This window comes from Pteronotus mesoamericanus, unplaced genomic scaffold (genome assembly GCF_021234165.1).
Source record: "Pteronotus mesoamericanus isolate MK-2021 breed Mesoamerican mustached bat unplaced genomic scaffold, CSHL_Meso_final contig_90, whole genome shotgun sequence".
Classification (NCBI taxonomy): domain Eukaryota; kingdom Metazoa; phylum Chordata; class Mammalia; order Chiroptera; family Mormoopidae; genus Pteronotus; species Pteronotus mesoamericanus.
The window spans coordinates 17,243,679-17,263,718 of NW_026555277.1; the positions used below are offsets into that span (position 1 = coordinate 17,243,679).

General features: G+C 41.6%; 1 protein-coding gene across 3 annotated transcripts in view; it reads left to right on the forward strand.

The window, feature by feature from the left end:
- KLF7 (KLF transcription factor 7) overlaps positions 1 to 20,040 on the forward strand; it is an 86,341-nt gene that overhangs the window by 53,224 nt on the left and 13,077 nt on the right. The window lies entirely within an intron of this gene.

Consider the following 20,040-nt stretch of genomic DNA (forward strand, 5'->3'; position numbering starts at 1 on the left):
CCAGGCTGGTAAGTGGGAGGCAGGCTTTTAGCCAGGAATTGGGCACAGCTGACCAGACACTAACGGTCATTTCTTACCTGTTCTCTCATGCACAGCAGCCTCGCCGAATTAGAACAGTCGTTTCCTATCAGAAGGGAGGTTGACTCTTAGGGCAGAAATAAGACAGAGGATAAGCATTTTCAGTCAGAAAATAGAACTTTTATTGGGAAAACTGTATTGAAGTATATAGTACTTCAACGCACTTCCTTTCATTCACTATTCCGGTTCCAGGGAGAAAGGGTCTATCTCAGGTAAAAGGATTTAAATGGCATCATCTAATGGACTTATACTTTATGCTTGCATTTGTCAGGAGATGTGAATTATGCATTGGCCCTTTCAGCTACATTCACATGCATAGAAAATAACATTGTCAGACGTGTCATCCCCAGATACAATGGACAATATGCTATTATAATTGTGGGGCATTGTCCTAGCTGTTTGGAGATAATACTGCTGACATTATTCCTCTCATACATGTCAATGTGGCTGTAGGGAGTACGTGACATCTGTGTCTTTCACACAGATTAGCTTCTCCCTTGCCGCTTGGAAAGGTTGCGATTAGTGAGCTGCCCTCCTGGGGTCATGGTAAGTGCCACATTTTGGATCCCAGTTGTTGTTGGACCTTAGTTTTAGGTCCTATCGGGAATTAGTAATATTTATTTTGATGACCTGGCGATGCGATGGTTGTTTAGTCAGCTCTCCCAGAGCAGATGTGCTAAAGAAAGCGTAGGCTGAGGCGTCCCTACTCAGACTGGCTTTGGGAAAGAGAAGCAATTGGGTATCAAGCCTGAGAATGGCTGCCTTCACGTTATGGCTTTATCCAAGTCAGCAAGCAGTGGCAATGTCAACTGCATTGCTCTTTATAGCTTACCAGTGGCTCTCATGTCTCTCATTTCATTTAACCCCCACCTACCTCTGTGGAAAAAAATATTCTCATTATTCCCATTTTACAGATGAGGAAACTGAGGCTCAGAATGATTTCCCCCCCCCTCCAAAGGTTTCTCTGCCAAACCGTGGAGCCTACCTAATCCAGCAGAATTTTCTTTAGAAATCAGCTATTTTTTTTTTTTTGGCGGGGGCGGGGGCAAGCTAAATTAAAACAGGATAGAAATGAACTTAGTTTATTTATGACTCAGCAAAATAAATGGCTTAACATTTGCCATCCTACTTATTTCACACATATGCTAAGTAACATGAGTTGTGATCTTACTTGTCCAATGTCATAACAAATTCAGAATAGCTAAGAAAATGGAGGGACTGTCATATATTCTTACATTGTCTATTTTAATTGAACTTAAGAATCCTTGGTCTTAGTTGATTGTTTTTTCTATTTTAAGAATGCAAGCTAGTTTTGAAGGTGCAAACAAATGGAAGGTATTGATTCTCAGAATGCTATCTTACTACCAGTGAACTGCATATTTTAGAAAATTTTTGGAGAGAGATTGTAAATAGAAACTTCTCTTTGAATGCACCTTAGCAGTCCTCTTTTATCACTAAACTGGAAAATCCAAATGGAGGTGCCTTAGAGAAACAGTTTGGGAAAGCGGGGCAGGGGGTGGATGGATCTTGATGTGTACGTTGCACGTTGTTATTATCTCAGGCGTATCAGAGTTTAGGGGACTTTGAACAAATAATTTGTAATTTTATTTTTATTTATATGATACATGTGTAGTTAAAGATAATCCTATTTTATCCCCTTTTTGTCCAGCTTTTATGGATGTGTTAAATGTCTTAAGAAACACACTTGCTCGATACCAGAATTATAAATCCCCTAATGAGCAAAGATCCCAAACTCAGGTTAAGATTCTGCTGCTGCGTGCAGCCACCACTCCTTCATATTCACAACAGCCCGTGGTGAGGAGCTGCTTTCTAACACTCTGCCGAAAGGATCTACAGGAACCTCCCAGCGATGGGCATTTGCATTGTCTCCTACAGATCCGAGGAAAGAAAAGATTTTAATGGCAAAAGACAAATTCCTGGAAGGTACAAGGAATAACGCATGACTCCTAAGAGCTGTACTTTTTTTGAGGATTTTTTTACCTCACAAAAGTAGATTGGTTTCTTTGTCCGATCTTGTGTTCTTGTGCATCTTTGTATTTTCAGATTTACTTCCCCTTTTATTTCTTCTCCCTGCCAAAGACATAACCGTAGTAAATCGTTATGATTGGCAGGACCCCACTCCCATTTCATATTCGCCTTTCCCTTGCTTAGGATTTGCCGCTGAGCATTTAGAAAGCTTTCTAACCCACCTGTGTGCCTTTTGCTCCCTCCCACAGGCTGATGCTGAAGTTTTCTGTGGTTTTCCTTGGCGTCCATCTTCTCCACAGAGAATGGTTAATAAGCAAAGGCAGGGACTGGAAAGAATCCTTTCAGCGAAAGGAAACCTTTCATACATCTTTCCCCTACTGTCATCGCGCGAGCTAGGAGGACCGTAGGCACAAAGCTTATGGGATCAATTACCACGAGCTCACTGTTAAACATTTTTTTAATCTGTTGTGAGAAGAATAAAGCAATAATTAAAATTAACTGAGCAGCTTTTGCTCTATTGAGGCGTTAAATCTTTGTGTAAACACAATCACATTGTGCAAACATAGTTCTTTTCAGTTGGCTGATTTAGACAGTGAAACCACTGAAGTTTGGAGGTCTCTGGGTCAAGGGCCCGTTTTGCCACGGTTTGAAAGGTCACCTGCTCATTTGTGTCTCTGCTGCGCTGCTTCACAGAGGGCCCTGGGCGGGTACGATTCCTTGCCTGCCGCAGCACAAAGAGGAGCTGGCTGGCATTTGGCAGATCGTGGTCGGAGCGGAGGGGGCAGGAAAACAGCGCACAAAGCAAGACTGCCGAGCACGGGCGGGTGGGGAGCGCTTGCGAGCCCCGGGGGCCCCGGCAGTGAGCCGGCTCGAAGGTGGAGAAAACAGCAGTTATAAAATATAAATGTGTTTATTATTACACTGGGCCCATGCTATATAATTTTACACACACTCATATTTGTGATTTATGGCTGCGGCTCCACACGGAGCAGAAGCTTGCTAATTTACCCAAATTGATAGGGAGGCCTCTGAAGATGATCAAATTGGAAGGAGCTGTAACAGAAAAAATGGTGTCCTAAAACAGCCAAAAATTTATATATATTAAAAAGTAGCTGCTATGTCAGAGGCATCCTTTGTTCGTTTATTTTAATAAGCTGCGCTTCACTTTAATTATTCATAATAATGCTTGTCCTGGAAGGAGCGTAGCATCCGTATCCCAGCAGCAGAGGCGGTTACCGCTGAAACAGCCTGCCCGGCTTTTCTTACGGTTGCCGTGTTTTTGCCCGTGAGGGGTGAGCCAGCTGGAGGGTGGCAGGTTTCTGCGTACCTGCCGTCCCTTCCTGGAGCGAAGGAGGGTGGTGGAGAAAGGCAGAGCGGTCCCAGTTCAAGTTTGGGGCACTCGCTGTGCCAAGCAGGCTGGCCCTGGCCCTGTGTCCTTGCCCTGAATCCTGGCAAGGTAGGGGATGATTTTCCCGTCCTCGGGAGCAGAGAACAGGAGCCTAAAAAAGCCCAGGGGTCCGCAGCTAACAAGTTGGGTACTTGTTACACAAAAGCTCCTTCTGACTCCAGAGCTCCTTCCCCTGCAAGATTTTGCTGGAATTTCCTAGGAAGGAAGCCACTGCAGGGCACGGGAGCAAAGACCACCTTCCTCCCTGCTTCTGCCGTAGCCCATCCCATGTGCTGTGCTTTCAGCCCATTTCCTGGTCTTAGCAGCAATTACCCTCATCGTTTCCGACAGCTTTCCTAAGTGTTTCTTGTCTTGGCAGAATCTTGAATTACTCGTTCTGGGAGCTCTTCAGAAGGAGAGCACTTTGGAACAGCATGCACTAGTTCCAGAGTACCCAGAGCATCCATGATTTATGCTCCTTGCAGGGGAATCCCACTATGGCCCAGGGTAACCTGATGGACCAGTTTTACCTGGATGTTCAATTACTGGAGGGGAGGGTGGAGCTTGAATGACCACCCACTCTTCATAACAGAACCCTGGGAAGCATTCCTGATACATATCCTTTTATTTCTCCCTTACTCCATCAATTTCCATATCTCGTTGTGTTTTGTGTGTGTTCGCTGCTCTCCAGCCCCCGCTGCTAGCAGCCACACCGTCCTTGCGCCAGCCACTCTCTTGTTCTCCCAGACTGTGGTAGAGCCTCCTGGAGGGTCTCCTCACATCAGCTCATTCCCCTCTGCAGCCCACGCTCCAGAACGATATTTTTAAAATTTAAATCCAATCGTGTTATGCCTCTGCTTAAAATCTCACAGTGGTTTCCATTGCTCTTAGGATGAAGTCCAAATTCTTAAGTGTAGTCAGTAAGAACACTGTCCAATAGAAATATATAACATCAGCCACGTGTGTAATTTTAAATTTTCTGGAAGCTTTATTTTTAAATTAGTTGTGCTAATTAAATAAATTTATTATTAGACTTTTATTTAACTCAATATATCCAAACTTACCATTTCAACATATAATCAGTATAAGCAATGATTAATGAGCTATTTTACATTCTTTTTCTCCCCAAGTCTTTGAAACCTGGCATGTATTTTACACTTGGAGCACATCCCGGTTTAGATTGCTCACATTTCAAGTGCTCAGGAGCCATATGTGAACTCAGATTGGACTGGGCAGGTCTTTAAGCCTTCTCATCCTGGCCCCTGCCTGGTGTTTCAGCCTCATCATGTCCCTCCCTCCCTTAGGACACACACTCCAGAGCTTCCTCTCGGCCAGTTTCTGGGTGAGGTGTGGGAGACGACATGGCAGAGGCTAAGGGGTGGGCAGAGACAGCCCAACGCTGAGCCACCTTCATTCTGCCCTTCCCACCCGGAAGTGCTTTCAGGCAGCTGACGTGGGTTAAGAGTGAAGTCCTTGCTTTGCAATTGGCCTTGCGCATTTCCATCTAGGGCTGTGTCAGATGACAGGGATGATTTTTGAGAAAGTGAAGGGAATGAAGTGGAAGTACACTGGTAACATTAATTTGTGGTATCAGCCTCCTCTGAGGAAAATTAACTGCTTACCCCCCTTCTGAGGTTCTGCAGCAAGTAATGCTGGTATACGAGCTAAAGATGAGAGCACAGGACCTGGAACAGGAAGAGTGAGTTGTCGGTCACACCCTTGGTTTCTAGTCTTGGTAGATGACATTCCTTCGCTTACTTATTTTTAAAAAGAACAGCTATTATATGGGGGCATCTAAATAGTTCTGACATTCTTTCCAGTTGAGAGATTTCTTTTATCTGCAAGTATTTCCAAAGGAATTATAAATATTTATTCTGTTGTAATTGTAGGAAATTAAATAAGAGGCAGAGTGAGGTAGTGGTTAAGCCTGTAGACTCTGAAGGTGAGACCACCTGGGTTTAAATTTTGACTGTACCACTCATAAGCTGGCACACTTGGTGAGTGGCTTCATTTCTCTGATCCTCAGTTTCTTCATCTACAAAATGGAAGAAGATAATAGCAAGATAAAGCCAAATATATTTCAGTGAGTATGAGGCCTGGTAAAATACGGGGTCTGTCTAGAAGGTATCCAGCCATGTAATATGAAAAATAGAGACATTTACTGAAGAAAATACAAGATAAGAGAAACATTGTACATAGGACAATGACACCTCAGTCCCTTTCAAAGTAGACACCTGGGGACCTTACACAGTTCTCCTTGTTACCATCAGCTTCCTGTCATGTTTTGCTGAATCAATCGACAGTCTGAAATCTCTTCCTTTTCAGAGGTGATTTTAGTTTTGGGAAAAGCCAGAAGTCACAGGGTGCCAAATCTGGGCTTTAGTCACCTGGGTGATTTGATGTTTCACAAAAAAACTCTGCACAAGATGTGATACATGAGCTTATGCATTGTTGTGATGAAGCTGCCAGTCACCAGTTGCCCATAGCTGTAGCCTTCTGAATCATCAAAATAGTTTCTGCAGAGGAATGTCCAAGCTTAACGCAAAATTTGATACAGGTTCGTTGCCCTACTTGCTCAGGCATTTTGAATGCAACGGCCACACAGTACACATGCTCACTCAATGGCATCTACCACCCTCACTGACTAGTAAAGTGAAGTCATCATTGTCACGCATGCACATTCCAGTCCACTCTCCTTGGCTGCAAGGTTACAGTGATGTCACACAAACCATTCTCATTATATTACCAATGGCTGGACTTCTGGACAGACCTCGTTTACACCCTATTTTAGTGATGCACAGGCTTTGGGTTATTTTTCTATTCTTGGTCTTTAGTTGTGGTGTTTTGTCTAATTCCTTTTGTGTTTTAATCAGTAACATATTGCTAGCTGAGGAGTTGAGGCTGGGGGTGTCACCACTGATTATTAAAGGAAAGACCAGCCCCAGGAGGTAGCCCGCTCCTAACACCTTAACATTGATCTGTAACCGTCTTAGCTAGAAACAGGTGATTTCAGGCCCTTTCTTTACCAGGGAGATATATCTGGGCATTAGATGTTGATATGAGCTACCTTGAATAAAGAAGGATGTTTGTTTGGAATATTTTAATAATCTCCTTGCCTGTATAGGGCTTCACAGTATACAAAACACTTGCACAGACAGCATCTCTCTTCAGACTTCACAGTAGTCCTGTGAGGACAATGTTAAGGAAGGGGTTAGCCCCATTTTGAGAAGGAAGAAAGTGAGACCCAAGGAGTATGTAACTTTCCTAAGATCACATAGTAATAGGAAGAGCTAGAACTGGAACCCAGGCCTCCTGATTGTGAGTCATGTGTGTGTTTTCTACTAAACTGTGCTTGCACACTTGAGGCACTATTTACGAAGCTCTGGTGACCTTTCTGAATAAAAGAAGTGTGATCAAGTTGTGAGGTAATGTTTATATATTGTAAGTTCTGGCCATTTGAGCGTGTATCATTTTCATTCATCAGTTTCTGTTACCCTTGAATTAATAAGAACATAAATGAAACTATTTGTGACAGAGACTTAAGCCAACAGAAACTTAAAAGAAGATGTAAGATTCTTTTTTCTCTTTCACATAAAAGTCCAGGCTCTCAGAAAGCTGTGCTCTGAGAACTTGTCAGAAGCCCAGTTTCTTTCTATCCCATTGGTCGCCCATCCTGGGGATTTTCCCCCTTAAGAAATTGCCCATGTCCATGCAATTCAAGATGGCTACCCCAGGCCTACATTCTAGGAACCTAGTTTTCATGCAACTATAAAAAAATGCAGCTTGAAATTGCACTTGTCACTTCCACTCACATCTCATCAGCTAGAATTTAGTTCTATGTTAACATGCAACTGCAAAGGAGCTGGGACAGAGAGTCTTCATTCTAGGTGGCAACGAGCCCAACTAAAATTCAGGGAATCTCTTATTATAGAAAAGGAGAGAATGAATATAGAAGGACACGTGGCAGTTGCAGTTGCTGATATGCTCTTAGTCTTAACGGTTTCTTCTTAGCCTGCAATGCAGACATTTTAACATGAAACACTTGATATTCAAAATTCAAAATGTATACATGTTAACAGAAAAATCCTACTTCATTGCAAAATCAAAATAACTGCATGAAAACTAGGTCCCTGTGGAATGCCAGAAGTTTTGATTAGGAACAATGAACATTTTGCATTTTGTGAGAATATTGCATCATTGGAATAATACGAAGTGACTAGGAAATTAATTACTTAACAGAGCAAGTGTAGGGGGAGGGGTCTAATTTACAACATCTTAATGTTTCTTATATATTTTGTTGTGTTGTCCTTTTTGTAGCAAGATGAAACTTTAGTGGAAGGATGAAGAGAAAGTTGTAGCTGTGGGTTTAACAAAATTAGGACTGTTTGAGGTTAGAGGTATGGAGGCTGACAGATTGCATGAGGGTGTTTCTGCGTATGTGGGTATCAATGTGTTTGTGGGGAATTGTTTGCAGATTAGGGAGTGTGTGTGCGTGCGTGCGTGTGTGTGTGTGTGTATGTGTGTGTTAATATAGATTCTATGGGTGGCTTTAATCATTGTGTTTTCTTCCCAATTATTTTTATTGTGGAGTGGCAGAACAAGGATGTGGGAGGATTTAGGTTACAATGCTTAAAGGAAGGTCTGAAAAAGGACGAGTAACATATGCATATGTTTGCCTACTCAAGTTGATCGAAGGCCTTTGGCATGTCTCTAACATTCTAAGTCTTGGGAACACTAAGGTCATTAGAGGGCATTGACCTTGGCCTTCTCTCCTTGAAGGCCTGCAGGTGTGGCTCTCACCACCTCTCCAGTTCATTCTTGAAATTCCTCCTCATAGGCTCACCCTTCACCTCAGCTGTAACAAATCACTGGCTTTCATCTCTGGGCCTTTGTACATGCTGCTCCTTCTCCCTGAAATGTCCACTGCTTTTGTCCCTGGCATATCTCCTCTGCGCTTATTGCCTCTGGGACACTTACTCTGATGGTTCTACAGCATGTTACGGTCCTCCACACATCCATGCACATGCATTTTTCTGATGCAACACATGGGGTCTTGTGCTGTTTGCACGCAAGCACGGAGCCCTCCCACCTGGGAGTTGCTCTGATGCAGAGACCCTTTCCTGTTCCTTTCAGTCTCCAGCGGGGTCCCTGCTCTGTACACATGAGAACCAATGACTAATGTTGGTTAAATCCAACAACTCGTCACACTGGAGAGGCTGTATTTTCACCGTCAGCGAATTCGACTAGAAGTCTAAGGGTTTGACTGTTCCTGCCCGCCGGTGGACAGGAATGAGATGTTTTAGAGATAATGCCTGTTATGGCTTATGGATCTGGAAGGCAAGGTGTAACAAAGTTTTGGTACTGTTGATTTTTGATTAGTCGCTGAGCTCTTAATTAGCAAGCATCATACTGAGTGTGTATAGTGTGCCTGAACCTGTGCTGGACACTGTGGGTGAGGACTAGGAGGCAAGTGAGAAGGCATCCAGCCCAGGGCCTGGACACTCACTGGGTCCTCCATCATATTTTGAATCGGAGGTGTAAGATGTCGCGGGTTAAAATATTTGAAATGCTTCTCATGTAATGTGGGTGGGGAAAAGCAAGGCAAAGGATTAAGGCATAAAAAGATAAGGATCTGCAAGAAACAGTAGAGAAGTGGCCAAAGGGTAAAAACTCAGACAAGGTTGTAGTTTTCTGACCAGGAAATACTTTGGGCCCGCATGACATGTAGAAGACAGACACATTCTGAGTAGAGGACATCCTAGTCAGTGGGAATGGCTGGGGAGGGCTGCTCAGGGATGTTGGAGAGGGAGGGGTTTATGTGAGGAGTGTGGGCAGATAAGAGAAAAGCATAAGTGACATGGTTTTGTGGACATCTTTTCCGGAGTACATAGGCAATGGTATGTGAAAAGCACCCGTCGTAGGTTATTTGTCAGCATAAGAAACTAAAATTTTTCTTTTGGGTTATTCTTTCTTATACTTTATACCTGGATAGGATATATGTTTGGGTTGCTTTAGCTAATCTGGTAATTCAGTCTTTAAAAAAAAAGTGTTTGATCATCTTGTAAGAGAGTTATGGAGACAAGTTGATGTTTTAAATCTTGACTGACTTGATATTTATTTGCCTCTAAAAATCTCTAGGGAATTGGATCTTCACCTGTTAAAGCTGAATGGTAGCTGGTCAAATTTGGGCTTCTTGAGGATTGATACAGTTATCTTTCTTGGCTTTTTAATTTTAAGATAAATTGCCTTATAAAATGTTGATGTGCTTAGCCCACTTCTTCACCATCTGCATTTATATAACCAGGGAATAAAAATTAAGAGTAGCTTTAGCTTAATCAGAACAAACTCAGGATGCTGAAGCCAATCATTGGATAGCTTCCAAAACTGAATCTGTGGTGGTTTTGGGTTATCCACTCCTATGGGTTTTTTTAATACCATGGATCCATCATATATAGCAGAAAGTTAACTTTGTATCCTAATGGTAAATGATTCAAGTTTATAATATCCAATTTTGGGTTAGAAAAAGAAAAAATAAAATCATTGTACCTAAGACAGTAACTTGGCATCATCAACTAATGTGATAAGTGCCGACTGATGACTACCTTGGATCCTGGATCAGAGCAGGTTTGATCTAGCCTCCCCTCCCTACTCTCCTGTTCTGGATTTCCATGCCCCTTCCTTTCCATGACTCCTAGGTACCCAGTCTTTCCACCTTGCCCTCAGTTTTTCCTAAATCCTCCCCAGTGGGTGTGAGGCTTCCTCTCTCACAAAGCTGTGTGCTCCACAGTTGTTACTCTTTTATTTATTTTTTTTTAAGCTACCACTCTCCATGCAAGAAGAATAAATTTCTGGCTATCATCACTTGAAGTTGTACACCTGAGCTGCCAACTTCTGCAACTGATTGCATCTTTGGGGGAAGGGTTCCCATTCTGTGTTGATTTATTTCTAAAGGGTGTACTTCTGTATTAGATGTATCATCACTTTCAGAGTGCCTTGGTGATATTTTTGATATTAACTTATCTTTGGAACATGCATGAAGCTAAAGAAACATTTCTTCATTCCTGAAATTAAATTTTTAAAAGTGATCCAGAAATTAATGTTTGGTCATTGTGGTAGCAATAGACTATTCCTGCATGTGTCCCCTGCAATATGGCCATCTTTACATTTGAATGCAAAAGCCAGATTGGCTTTGAATTTAAAGTTCATATTTTTAATAATAAAATTTCCCCCTAAATATACCAAATTGAATTGTGGGAACCTGGCTTACAAAGTCATATCTTTACTACTAAATGAAAGAAGTATCTTACAGATTCATTTCAAATAAATCATGCAGCGTAGTTGTCATCTTGACAGGAAAAAGGCGGATGTTTTAACAATTTTTTTCTTCAAATTTAGTATACCTAAATTTCTAAGTTGACATTAAACTCTCTTTGGAATTATCTCTAAAAAACTAATAAAAAATAATTTTTTTTAATTAATCTTGGGCAACAACTAAAGCGAAGAAAAAAGTATAAAAACAAAACAAGGAAAAATTCAAAACAAATTAACTACAATGCCAGTAAAACATTTGTTTCCCCTAATGCTCATGCTTACCTATTTCACAACTTGACAATGTAATGTTTCAGGTATGAATGTATGAATGTTGACGTCCGAAGTTTTAAGTGAGCTTACAGTTTTGGAGAATTGCAGTTTTAAGAGTTGTATGATTTTGTTTTGCTTTATTGGGAGGGAATTAGTTGTACCTCACTCAGCTCACTGAAAAATATTAGAGTACTGTGTACATTTTTATTTAAATAAAAAAATCAGTTTGACTTTGGAAATATTATGATACTCTCTGGCTTATGGGAAACATGCTGTGGTATCTAAAAACACGTGTATTGAAATCACAGGTTGCACATTGCACAAACTCCACGTGCCAACAGCTATACTTATTCTAGCACCTGGGATGGTTGCCAGTTTTTATGACCAACGAACCCAGTCTTCCTCTAGCATTTTAAACAAATTCATGAGGAATCTAACACTTTATTTCTTTTATTTCTAAAGGAACGTTTTGGAAATGTTAACAGTCATTAAAATGGAATATGGCCCCAAAGATTTGTTTAATGCTGTGTATTTCCTGGCTATGCTTCAAAGGCAAGGTGGGCACGAGAAGTGAGTCACTGTGATGCTTGGGCTCCACTTGAAGTCTCACGGAGGAGCCCTTTTGCCCTTGCCCACAGGTGACGGAGGTCTCTGTATCGTAGCTTTCTTTGGCCTTCTTCATGCCTGCACACTCTCTTTTGATATCACTGTTATCATCATAACACCTTTTATCCATTTGGGACTTTGTAATTGGGACAATGTAAATCACTCTTATGTGCTAGATTCCATTGAATCTTCCTATTATCAGGAAACAGAAGATTTTTTCTTTTTATTCCTTCTCCACACAGTTGAGAACAAAAAGTCCCGAAGAAGAAGTTATTGACTCTACAAAGCCACATTGCTGTTACATGGAAAAGACAGAACTAGGAGAATCTGTTTTTTGTATGATTTACCTTTTTTTTTTGGATGACTAATCCATTTTGAATCAGAGCAATGATTTAAGCTGCACTGAGGCATCAAGGGAGGCTTACACTAATGGTGTGCTCCTACAGGGTCTTGAGGATTCCCTTCTTCACATGTCCCTGCACATGCCTTTATCGGACACATTGGGTCTTGTGCTGTTTGCACACAAACACAGGGGAGCTCCCCTGATGCAGAGACCCTTTCCTTTTCCCTTTCAGTCTCCGGCGAGGTGCCTGCTCAGTACCCATTAGAACCAACAACCAATGTTGGTTGAATCCAACAGCTCGTCACACTGGAGGGGCCGTATTTTCACCATCAGTGAATTAGACCGGAAGTCTAACTATTTCAATTTTCCTGCTCACCCTTGGACAGAGATGAGGTGTTTTTGGAGATAATACATGTTATGGCTTAGGAATCTGGAAGGCAAGGTGGTAACACAGTTTTTTGGGCTGGATATGGGGAAAAGTTTAGAAGGGATGAGCCCTTATGTTTCAGTTGATGGTGGGCTTTCTACATAGAAAATATATTTTAAACCAAATACTATCCAAAGTAGAAATATATTCAAGCCATATATGTAATTTTAAATTTTCTAGGAAGCACATTTTTTTAAAAGTAAAAAGAAATACATGAAAATATATCCAAAATATGATTTAAATATAAAATAATAAGATTATTAATGAGATATAGTTACATACTTTTAAAATTCTAAGTCTTCAAAATCCAGTGTGTGTTGAATATTTACAGCACATTTAAGTCCCTTTAATGATTAAAGTATAGTTTTAATAAGAGTATAAAATATTCTTTATGTTGCTTCAGTTTTTAAATTTTAATTAAAATTAAGTTAGAAGTTTAGTTCTTTTGTCACCTTAGCCATGTTTCAAGGGCTCATGGCCACATGTGGCCAGTTGTCAACAGCTGTGGGATTAAGTCAGAATCCTCTCTCACCTGTCTCCATATTCTGAAGTAGGAGCTACACCTCACTGAGGATATGATTTAAATGTTAGCTTATACATTTCTAAACTATTTTAAGGTGGTGATCCCGGCCCTGAGGAGTGAACTTAACCTAGGCAAGTTATTGTTTTATTTGTTGTTTTAGGAATACAAAAATAGAGTAAATATTCGTATGCGCTGTAAAGTGACTAGTGCTTTGTGCAAATTCAACAACTCAGGTCCTAGCACCTAGTAGGCTGCTGGGTGAACAAGTAACAGATAAACAAAAGAATCAATGTGGAACATAAGTAATGAGTACATGTTCTATTTTATGTTATAGTTTTAAATGCTTTTGAAATTCTGGGAAATAAAGCCCTGGTCTCATTTGCCATCGATCATTTAATCTAAAAACTTTGAAAAAGTAAATATTTAAGATTTAATTGAAAATTACGAGGAACTCAGACAATCTTCCAAAGCAGAGTTAAAAACTTTGGGTATTTTTTAGTTACAGCACATACACACAAAAAGAGATTGCCAACTGATGGAGCAATGTTTACTGCTTTCTCTTTTTCCAACGTTAAGAAAGTGTAGGGACAGTCTCTCTCTCAACGTCTTTATTCCCCAGGTGGCTTACATTCTCTAGTGCTGCTGAGTGTGCTGTGAAAGAAATTGATGGGTCTTTGCTGATTTCCTCTAGACATACTCAGTGGCAATATAAACCCATTACAAAGTATTCTCCCTCCTTTCCATTTTGCTTTTCCATTTCCTGATCTGCAAAATTTCAAGTTCCTAATCCAAGTGCTAAAGAGAGTAGGACCTTGACATGTCCAGATAACAGACATCTAGTAACCACATTTAAAAAAAAATAAAAAGAGATAGATAAAATTAGTTTTAACAAAAAACTGGGCATGCCAAAGTCCTAAGTCTCCTTAGGAATTAGATTAGGAACTTGAAATTTTGCAGGTCAGGAAATGAATGCAGAAAATTTGCATTAGTGATGTTTATTTTCAAGGGACTTTTAAACCTGGAATGCAAGAGTCTGACACGTGTTCATATTTCATGCTGCAGTCTGTATCTTAAAGGCAAGTTTATACTGCAATACATTTGGCATATCTCTTATGCTCTCCCAAACACATTTTCACTGAGAGCCTTTACAAATGAGTTCCATAAAATGACGCACTTGGCTTCCCAGAGGGGATGTTGCCTGGGAGACTGGGGTCCCAGGTGTAAGATGAATGTTTCGGGATGAGTTTCAGGATACTCCTTTATTAGGCTTGGGCAGATAGGGAAGAAGTGGAAGTGATCTGTGATTGCAGGAATATTAAACCCATTATAGAGTTCTACATTTTGGTCCCTGTCACAGAAGAGTGGCCAGGTTTAAGCAAGCAGGCAAGCAAGCAGACATTTTCTACTGTTATGAGCCAGTTCAGTGCCCAGAATGAGAAGGACTGAAACCACACTGGCTGTCCTGTCTGTCTGTGAGTGCCTGGGTCTTTGTTGCAAATCAGGATGCTTCATTCACTTAATGTATTCCACAGCACTGAGCTAGGCCTTCCTTAGTGCTTTTTGTATCACAGTGACCAAAACAGATGCCTGCATGAGGCCTATACTGTAGTAGGGGAAGCGGGCAGTAGTACAAACAAACAACATGCGATCTAATTATAAAGAGATTAAGTGATGTGGAGAAGGTGACAGAATCTGCTGTTTTCCAGAGGATGGTGAGGGTAGGTCTCTCTGAGGAGGAGGCACCTGAGCAGTGACGTGAATGGAGTGAGGGAGCCAGAGTGCTCCAGGCAGAGGGAGGAGCAGGTACAAAGGCCCTGAGGCGGGGAGCATGTGAGAAGATAGGTCTGGTGAGTCTGGGAGGACGGTTAGGAGATGTGATTAGAAAGGTAGCCTGGGGCCAGATCATGTAGCCTATACTTTAGGCCCTTTCATGCTTTTGGCTTATTCTGAGTGTGATAGGAAGCCACTGGAGCACTTCCATTTTTATTTCTTCTAAGTCTTTTTTGGGTCTTAAACTTATTTGACAGTCTGGTGAAACCTGTGGAACCCTGTGCAGAATAACATTTTTAAATGCATAAAATGAAATCCAGAGGCTCTCACAGAAACCAATTATATGGAAAGCTAAAGAATAAGGTGCCCTGGAAAGGACACGCACGCTCTGACTTACATTCACAGAGGGGGTTGCTCTGACTCACGTAGACGAAACAGACCGGTGGGGACAAGCATGGGCACAGCGAGACCTGGGAGCCCAGCCCTTGGCATTGATACCACAGGGTAGCGGTTTCTAAGGAAGGGTTGGCAGCATAGCTCTTTGAATGCGGGAAGAAAATGTACAGCTTCTACTTATGTTTCATTTACCCTAGTTTTTCAAAAAATCAACCTAATGGATCAGTCCACTTTTTGTTTCTTTTGGTAAATGAACTGGAATCAAATAGAAAATATCAGAGCGTGTTTATTAACCCATAAGACGATAGCAGCTTTTGTTTCATGTAACCTTTGTCTCATTTATACATACACATGCATATACATGTTCCCTTGTGCATTGTGAATTCCAATGTAAAGTGTATTTTTTTTTTCAACTATAGCTTACTTTCAACATTATTTTGTATTGGTTTCGGGTGTATAGCACAGTGGTTAGACAATCATACACTTTACAAAGTCTTCCCTCTGATATTTCCAGTACCCACCTGGCACCATACATATTTATTACAGTATTACTGACTATATTCCCTATACTGTACTTCTCTTAAATTTCTATATTGGGTGTATGTTTTATAATATCCTAATATATTAGGACTTTAGTACATTTATATAATGCATGATGAATATACATGTACCAAAGGGACATGTTCAAAAAGTATGTATTCAATGTGTTTTTGATCCATTAAATTTGATGTAGGGACAGTTATGCTGCAAGAAACTAACAAATGCCACACTAGTGTAGACCACCTTGCATTTCAGAGGCCATTTTGAGGAAGAGCAGGAATTCTTGCCATGATTCAACCTTGCTGAATGTCAATCCTGTATCTCAAGCATCCTTAAATCTCTTCAAGAGCCCTCATTTGGTTATAAATCTATTTATACCTGATTAGACTTGCTGTCACCTCTAAGGTGACATGTACTCCCCCAGGGAAACAAGTTGCCTAGGGTTTATTTCCAGATAGGAGAAGTAGTTATTGACATTCCTCCTGAAATTCAGGGGGCTCTGAAGAGTGTGTTCTCCTCCCAGCTCTGTGCGAGCCCTGTCATACCCTTGTGATGAGCCCGCCTTCATTCGCGCACTCCTTCCGGACTGGAGTCCTAATGTTTTAAGTCTCTCTCCCATCTGCCTGTCTCATATAGACCTTTCTTGAACATTTTCATTCACTGTAGAGGTGCAGTGAGTTGAGTGGCGGGCATTATCCCAGGTGCCGTGCAGTAGAGTGATGCTGATTTCTGCTCTAGACACAGGAGTAGTAACTGGCGTGGAGCAAGGAGGGGAGGGAGGGTGAGGCAGGTGAGCAGAATTTGCATGAAATCCGCTCCAATTATGACTGAACTGCTTATTTCTTTTTTCTTCCTTCCTTTCGCCTTTCTTCCTGCCCTCCCTCTCTTCCTTCCTTTCTTCCTTTGTTTTCTGAAAAAAGACTTTCTTTTCTTTCACAAAGAAAGAAACCCAAGCCTTTTATAAAATGAGCAGAAATCTCCTGGTAGGCTGTTAGGATGAAAACTAATACATTGTGGATATAGGGGGCTTCACCGGCAAGAGCAAACAGTGGGTGCTGGTAATCCTGGCCATGCAAAATGCTGACAATTTCACTGACCTGCTTGTGAGTGGAAACTGGTTTACGGAAGTGGCTGTAGAACCCGGGAATGAGGTCAGCCCAATCCCACTATTTCTGAGCCCTAATATGACATCATATTTCCAGTTCTTTATATTTTTTTTCTGCTCCTTTGACTTTCAACTCTGCCTGTTTCAAGCACTGCTCCTTCATTTGGCTGAGTTCTTTTGGGGTTATTTTAAATGTCTTGTTAGTGAATATTTGCAGAAATGGCAACTTGTAGGTAAATTAATCAGACACTGGGGAAATAGCTTCATAAATTACTATAATATGACTTGGCTAAACTGTCAGGGTTCACAGGGGCTTGTCCTCAGTATGATTCTGTGTAGCACGTAGCCAGCAGCAGGAGACAATGTTAGTGACGTGATTTAGAGCCAAGTCAAGCTATCTCTAGTTGCCGTCCACCCGGTTGCCAAAGGGATGCTGAAAGAGCTACTGGGTAGGGCAGTTGGTTTATGTCAGAATTAACTAAGAGCCAACGTTATTTCTTAGGAAAGAACTAAGTCTTCGATATTATTTGTCAAAATAAAACAGAATAGAACCGACATTTAAAATTCTGCCATGGAAAAAGCAAACAGTTTGAAATAAAAAAAAAAAAAAGCAAACCCAACAACAGTAAAGACATCCACTGTAATCTCTTTCATTTTCTCCCTGTCCTTCCTGTGTCCTTCAGAATGTGGTTGCCTGTGATGGACGGGTCAGTTCGATTGTGGGATTGATTTTGGGGACTGGATGTCTCTGCTTGTTGCTGCAGAATGCCCTAGGTTTCCAGATACCTTGTTGCATTTGGGCTGTGTTTGGTCCCCATGGTTCCCAAAACCTCCGATTTTACTTGTATTTGAAGGCCTCTGGGGGTAGAGGGCATTTTTAACTTCCGAAGTCTTTGGCACCTCATTCTCTCTTCGTTGTTGTTGCTCACGCTAGATTTCCTTGAAGTAACAAAGCCTTGTGAGTAATCAATAGCATTAAGAAGGAAGCAGACATGCCACACTGAGAGAGCATTTCTTCCTCCATCTGGGGTCTCTTTTTTCCCCCTCCAGTAATGCTACTCATTCAGAGCAGATCTAAAGAATGCTCAGTTTTTCTGACCTATTATCCTTCAATCACTAAGAATGATTTAAAGCTTACAGAGACTCTTCCGATATTTAGGTTGCCCGGAGTGACTCCAGACCCAGCTGTCTGGAGCCTAAGCTCCAAAAGTTATTGCTACCCGGGCAGACCTGTCTCCTCAGCAGCCTCTGAGCACACCCGTGAGTTGAGAAGGAGAGTGAGTTCCAATTAATTGAATATCTACCTGTGCTGGGCACAAGAAACGTGTCATATACATGTGCCTTATGCACGGCAACTTATTTAAACCTCGCCATAAACGTGGGACACTCACCCCCATCTGATGGAATAAGGACACTGAGGCCGGGTGTCTGTAATGAACTCAGAAATATCCCAGGTGTGCCAGCTCCAAAGTTGATTTGACATCTCCCCTCTTCACCTTCTGTTCAGCGGGTGCACGTTACTAAAATTTGGCTTTAAGGATCCAGAAGGTGAACTTTTAACCCTTGTCAGCAATTCATTTTTTACAGGTTTCCAAAGCTGAATGGGTTTCCTCCTGTGCTTCCAGCTCTCCTTCATGTCTTCTTGGTTCCCTTTCAAAGACATGCCTGCGTTTCTCATTCCTCTTCTCTATGGGTCTTACAGAGCAGTGTCTCACTAGGGCACCGATTTAATGAAATAAAAATTTCAATCATGTTTGGTTTGATTCTAGGGGATACAAATAAAGCATTGTGATCACTTTGTAGTCAGGCTTAAAGGGAAGAAAAAAGGTAGAAAGAAGAAAGTGAGTCAAGTATAGTCCCGGGCAATGTCTCCTTACGTGTTGCCTGGTGAAGGTTTAGCTGTGAAAAATGGAGAAATAATGGGACAGCGATAGATAGGCCTTTGGCACTTGTCTATCCTGAAATTGGGGTTTGGCAGTTTATAATAATTACAAGTTATGTGACTCTTCCATGTGCCAGGCACAGTTCTAATTAATAGACAATACACACTAATTCACATAATATGAATTTATCATCTCCAAACCCTGGGAGGTACATATTATTATGTCTAAGAAAACACAGCCAAAGCCCTGGCTGGTGTGGCTCAATGGACTGAGTGCCGGCCTACGAACCAAGGGGTCGTTGGTTCGATTCCCAGTCAGGGCACAATGCCTGGGCTGCAGGCCAGGTCCCGCGGTGGGGCGGGGGCACACGAGACACAATCACACATTGATGTTTCCTCCTTCCCTTTCTCCTTCCTTTCCCCTCTGTAAAAAAAATAAAATAAATAAAATCTAAAACAAAACAAAACAAAACACAGGCAAAGAGAGGCACATAAACTCAGGCAGTTAGGGGCAGAACTGAAAGCTGAGCCCAGGAAGTTGGCCTCAGAGCTCATGACCACGGTGCTAACGTGCCTCCCAGGTCCAGGGCTCAGTTCTTAATTAGAGTCAACAAACCATACAGCTAGAAGGGTAAATATGTGTCATGTTTGGTGACTGACATTGACGGGCTAAAAAAAAATAGTCTGAGGAAAAGCCATGTACTTTCTTTTCTGTATCCCTCCATCTGTATTTACTGTGCGAAAAGGTCACTTGAGTCCAAGAGCTCGAATTTCGTGCTTTTAAGCAGCTGCACTGTGGCAAAAACCCCCGCTCTACAAATTGACTTTAAAAATATTTTGTAATAATATGTATCTTTCTCTAATATGATGCTCTTGGAGTCGTTTAAGTTATGGGCTTCTTAAATAGGACTTTGTGACTGTATTTCACACAAATGCCAGGAATCGTTGAGTGATATTTCCTTTCCTCTCAAGTTGTAGCCCTTCCTCGTGACTGTCCACCCACTCACATTTACTGGAAGGAGCCGTGTTCTGGGAGACCTGAGCTGTCTGCCTAGTCAGGCAGCTACCTGGCTACTGTTATGGGAGGAGGAGAGACTGAAGAGGCTGGGAGGGTAAATTACTGAAGGTTCTGGAGAAAAATAGATTAGAAGCGTTTGTGGTTCAGATGAAAATAGCACATTTCCTTTTCTGCTTGGACTTGGGGGGTCAAAGTGCTCCAGGGAATAGAAAATAAATAAAAATTGATCCCTCACCAGTCAAAGGAAATGCTCTGACTCTGGGAACTGAAGTGGCAGCTCCAGATTTGAGGATCATATGAAACCACGTTTTGAAGGTTAAAAAGAAAAAAATCACCACCACCACCACCAGAACACTGGGCGATTAAAGAAAATGTGACATGCTGTGTTTAGGAAA